General features: G+C 38.0%; 1 pseudogene across 1 annotated transcript; it reads left to right on the top strand.

The window, feature by feature from the left end:
- Positions 1-623: 623 nt before the first annotated feature.
- On the top strand, positions 624-2,413 carry LOC145096835 (cytochrome P450 CYP82D47-like; annotated as a pseudogene). Its single transcript, XR_013704124.1, has 2 exons — positions 624-1,599; positions 1,781-2,413. The product of XR_013704124.1 is annotated as a cytochrome P450 CYP82D47-like (transcript).
- Positions 2,414-5,612: the final 3,199 nt, after the last annotated feature.

The raw sequence follows: 5,612 nt of genomic DNA, 5'->3' as shown, positions 1-5,612 counted from the left end.
CATATATAATTCTAGAGTTTAGGTTCTTTATTTGAGGCAATTGGATTTCACTGTGTGCTAAGGTTGTTATGCGATTAAATATTTTTTTTCAATTTCTTTCATTATACTTTGCTCATGTAGAAGCAGATGCCTTTTTTTTTTTTTTTTTTTTTTTATAAAATTGCAATTTAAAAAAAATATATTTAGTGCGAATGAATCATATACATTATTACTTAGAAAATAAATTAAGATCAACCTTGTGTCATGGAATGCATACGAATTCAAAGGAATTTAAATGAAAGATTTTGATATTAACGCCATTAGGTGATAAATAGATGAAATTTAATTTGGTCAAAATACATCTAATTCAACAACAGAAAGATTCTATCGTTTTTTTTGGCACAAGACCAAGAAATGTATATGTCATTCTTAAATTATATTCCCTTCTTAAGTATATGTTTATGCTACATGCATGATCATTACGTTTAATAACACAATTGTATCCAACAAACTTTTCAGCCCACTTTGTTGACTTTTATATTAGCATTCAATTTGAATATATAAAATGTTGGCAGCCACTGCCAGCCAGGGAGTTCCATCTCTATATATTATGAAACCTATGTATCATCACCCTCATAATTTTTTCTTCTGGACGTAGAAAACATGGAGTTGTTTCTCCCATTTTCAGCGACTATAACCGCAATTGTTTTTTGTTTTCTACTAAAATTCCTGCTGCAAAGCTTTAAAGGAAAGAGAGTGAAAAACACAGAACCACCTCAAGTCAAGGGCCGATGGCCAGTAATCGGACACCTGCGCCTTCTAGGTGGACCTGAACTACCTCACAGGGTCTTAGGTGGATTGGCAGATAAATATGGCCCTATTTTCAGCATCAAGCTTGGTGTTCACAATGTTTTGGTGGTGAGTAGCGCTGAGATGGCGAAAGAGTGCTTTACCACAAACGATAAGGTGTTTGCAAGTCGACCCAAGTCAATGGCAGTAGAACACATGGGCTATAACTATGCCATTTTGGCTCTAGCTCCTTATGGGGACTACTGGCGACAAGTGCGCAAGATCATGACTCTGGAGGTTCTCTCTCAGCGACGTGTGGAGATGCTTGGACCTCTTCGTTCTTCAGAGGTTAAAGCATCCATGGAAGATATATATAACGCTTGGGTAAAGAATAAAGAGAGTGGAAGTTCCGACATGGTAAAGGTGGATATGAAACAATTGTTTCAGAACTTGATATTAAATGTTGTCGTCAGGGTTGTTTCAGGAAAAAGGTTTTCACCTGATGACAAAGAAGGTGTTCGATTTCAAATAGTGATAAGGAAATTCTTTGTGTTGTTGGGCACATTTGTGGTGTCTGATTTTATTCCATATCTGAAGCCATTGGACCTGGGAGGATACGAGAAAAAAATGAAGATGACAGGAGAAGAGATGTACGGAATTGTTACAGGATGGCTAGAGGATCACAAGAGAGTGAGAGCGGAGGAAAAGCATGCGCAGCAACATGAAAGAAGCCAAGTCTTCATGGATGTTCTTATTTCCGTTCTTGAAGGTGCCTCCCCAGAGGAATTCCGTGGTTTTGACCATGATACCATAATCAAGGCTACATGTTTGGTAAACACCTTATAATCTTTGTCTCATCATCATTATTTTGTCTTATACATCACCAATGCTATTAATAAAGTTTTTTAATCGTTTATAGTTTCTTCCACATTCTTTTATAATATTTCCACAAAATTATCAACATGTTGCTTGAAACCTAATACAAGAAATTTGTTTTACTTCAAACTTGCAGACTGTTTTAGCTGCGGGCTTGGACACATCATCTGCAACATTAACATGGGCTTTATGTTTGTTGCTCAACAACCCAAGAGTATTAAAAATTGCCCAAGATTAATTGGATGAGCATGTTGGAAGGAAGAGAGCAGTAGAGGAGTCCGACCTAAAGAACCTTGTTTACCTTGATGCAATCGTTAAAGAAACACTGCGTTTATACCCGCCTGGACCTCTAAGCCTTCCTCATGAGTCCATGGAGGATTGCATTATTGGTGGCTACAAAATCCCTAAAGGCACACGTTTATTGACTAATCTTTGGAAAATTCAACATGATCCTAATAAATGGTCAGATCCTGAAGAATTTCAGCCAGAAAGATTCTTGACAAGTCATAAACATGTTGATGTCAGGGGAAACAATTATGAATTGATTCCTTTCGGTAGTGGTAGAAGAGTATGCCCTGCTATTCCGTTTGCTCTTCGGTCTTTGCATATAACTTTAGCTACTTTAATACAACAATTTGTGCTTAAAAAGCCATCGAATGAACCCATTGATATGAGTGAAACCCCGGGAGTGACCATCAGCAAAGCAATCCCACTTGAGGTCCTTCTCGCGCCTCGTTTATCCCTTGATATGTACCCTGTTGCTGCATGATACCTCTGCTTCAAATACAGTTTTGAAATAAAAAATGTTTAAGTTGACGAAAACACGCCGTGAATGGAGTTGAACTTTTCTGATGAAGGCTGTTAAATGAATTTAGTTGTGTTCTTGGTGTTTTAACTTGTATTCCCCCCTTGAAACTTAAGAAAAACATGAAAATATAGGAGTATCAACTCACCTTATGTGATTTCAGTGGATGGATGTTGAAGAAGAGAATTGTTCACTCAAGAACACTTAGAAGATGCCTCGAAGAACCAAGAACCTAACATGAAGGTGACAATGTTTGTGTAAGGTTCTTATGATTTTGAGTAGAAAGATGCAATAATCATAAGGAGAATGAATTGTACTTACCAAGAATGGGAGAAAGCTTGATGATCAGCCTTGGAAGTCTCGAAATTTGGAGAGAATTGAGAGAGAATTTGGAGTGTGATCCTTGGAGGAAAAATGAGGGAATGAAGGGAGTGTGAGGTGAGAGGGTAGATGTTCCAGCGGAAAGAACGTGAGTATGGTTGAGAAAGGAGTGGGAAACTACTCTTGAATGACCAGGTATGGTGAAGAGGGGTGTGGGTTAGTCATGGAGTGGGTATGGGGGTGGTTGCTTGTGTCTAACACTATGGCAAAGTCAACACTCCACCACAAGATCTTACTTAATAGATTTTATTCTTAAATAAAGATTTCCTTAAAAATATGTTGAATTTATGAATATATGGGTCCTTATATGCCAAAATATAAATTTGGGTGAAAATCCCCCGTTAAAATAATTAAAAACGGGCTTAAAACGTAGTTGTGGTCGAAAACCGGGTAGAAAAGAGGAGGATCCGAAGTCTGGCGAGGGTTGGGTCATCAGCAGCCTAATCCGAACTGAAGGCTTGGCCACGAATGTGGATCCGAAGAGGAGAGGCGATGCGGTCCGAGCAGAGTCCGAAGCTAAGGTGGCTGCGGTCGGTGGTTGCGGCTCGCTGGCTGCGGCTAGCTTGCTGCGGCTAGACCAGAGGACTTCGGACTCGGTCCTTGGGGCTTCGGCTCAAGAAGGGCTTGGTCCTTATAGAGGGACTTCGGTCCAAAAGGCTAATTTTCCAAGGAATCTTCCCGTTTCGAGTGGTTTTTCACCAAGTCAAGTGTCGGGATGCCATAAATGATTAAAATAAATCAAAAGAGGTTTTGAGAGTGATTTGGGATAGATTTCACAATCTTGGAGAGATTTGACATACTTGGAGAGATTTCACATATGGAGAGATATTTGGGAGAGATTCCAAATTCATGGAGAGATTTCTCATACAAAGAGAGATTTGGGAGAGATTTCACATTCTTGGAGAGATTTGGGAGAGCTTCCACATTCTTGGACAGATTTCTCATACAAAGAGAGATTTGGGAGAGATTTCACATTCATGGAGAGGTTTGGGAGAGATTTTACATAGTTGGAGAGATTTCACGTATGGAGAGAGATTTGAGTGAGAGAGGTTGACAGAGACTTCTTTTGAGACCTTTTTGAGTGTTTGGCTCTGTAATTCAAGGTTCGTAAACCTCGGTAAGTCTTGTTATGACTGTCATATGCTCTCGGGGGTTAAGGAATAATGTTTTATCGAGTAGTTTCATCAATTGCCCTGATTAGGGTTTAGAGTTTCCGAACACGTGAAAACTCTAAGTGATACGTTGCATTAAGAGTGTGAGTTGTTTAATAAGAAACATAATGAAAACCCTAGCATATAAGGGTTAGATGAGTTGACCGGTTTGACTTGTTGACTTTAGTTGACTTTGACTTTACTGGAAATTGACGGTTGTCACATGTTTCACCTTAGAAAATCCCTAGTCTTCATCTTTGCTAGATCTTTTCTTGGTTTGGAAGAAGAAGAAGAAGAAGAAGAAGAAGAAGAAGAAGAAGAAGAAGAAGAAAAAGAAGACGAAGAAGAAGAAGAAGAATAAGAAGAAGAAGAAGAAGGTGATCTTGAGTTGACGCTTGCAAGGAATCTCCGCCATCATCATCTTACATTGTGTCTTGATCATTATAAGTATCAAATATTCCTCCTTTATTGTTCTATGAGGCTAGATCTAGGTTTTGTCTCACTTTTCCTCCTGATTATGCAAGTTTGATGAATGGAAACCATAAAGTTTGCAACTTTATGTCTTTTTACGGTCTTAAGAGTAATATGGAGTTCGGATCTTGGGAATGGTTGAGTTTTGGAACATTGTACGAAAGTTGGATGTCTTTTCTTCAACTTTTAGCCTAAATGAGATCTAGACATGTATTGGACATATATGTCTTAAAAGCATCGATTTTCCAGTGCATTATGGTGTTATAAGACCTTCTGCAAAAGTTAGAGTTCAAGGCTTAATGGATTAAGGACTTAAAAGTTGAAATTTTGGCTTCAAACTAATTTCACGACGTGAGAAATGGAGCTAACGACATGAGTGTTGAATGGCCTTGTTTTTTGTTAGCTTCTTAGAGCTCACTGATATAAAAATAAATATACCTATTTAGCTTTAAATTTATAAGCTAACAACTTATCTAGTAATGCACCTATAGGCAGTGTACCTATTCAGTTTATAGTATTGTAAAGTAAGTTAGGTATTGATCACAGGGAACGGATTAAGTATACTTAAATAACTACTAAAAATTAATCTTAAATAACTTTAGCTACTTTAATACAACAATTTGTGCTTAAAAAGCCATCGAATGAACCCATTGATATGAGTGAAACCCCGGGAGTGACTATCAGCAAAGCAATCCCACTTGAGGTGCTTCTGGCGCCTCGTTTATCCCTTGATATATACCCTGTTGCTGCGTGATACCTCTGCTTCAAATTATTTCATGCAATGGTTTCTAGTTTCTTCTGCTTGTATGCTCAGTTGTTTACATTTTAAGCATCAATAATACGAGAGTCTTAGTGTGAAAATATTTCCTCCTTCTCAAAACTTACAGTTGTTTAATTACACGAACATTGTGTTATCAGAGCTATGTTGCACGCATAATATATAGCTGCTATATATTAGCATGGCTTAGCCTCCAATCCCAATTTTCACAGCAGATTCCCAATGGCCGAGCCACATAGGGTATAATGTTGGTTGTGTCCCCACTGATAAATATTAAATTAATATCACTTCTTTGTTTGTTTTGTTGGACGCCAATTTTCTTTTTAATATTAAACTAATCCCATCAACTTGTGGGGAAAAGATGTAGCAGCACCATCCCTTT

Source organism: Lactuca serriola, chromosome 4 (assembly GCF_051521515.1).
Source record: "Lactuca serriola cultivar US96UC23 chromosome 4, Lser_US96UC23_V15, whole genome shotgun sequence".
NCBI classification, from domain to species: Eukaryota; Viridiplantae; Streptophyta; class Magnoliopsida; order Asterales; family Asteraceae; genus Lactuca; species Lactuca serriola.
The sequence above is the reverse complement of the archived record's forward strand: the minus strand, read 5'-3'. Positions and strand labels throughout refer to the sequence as shown.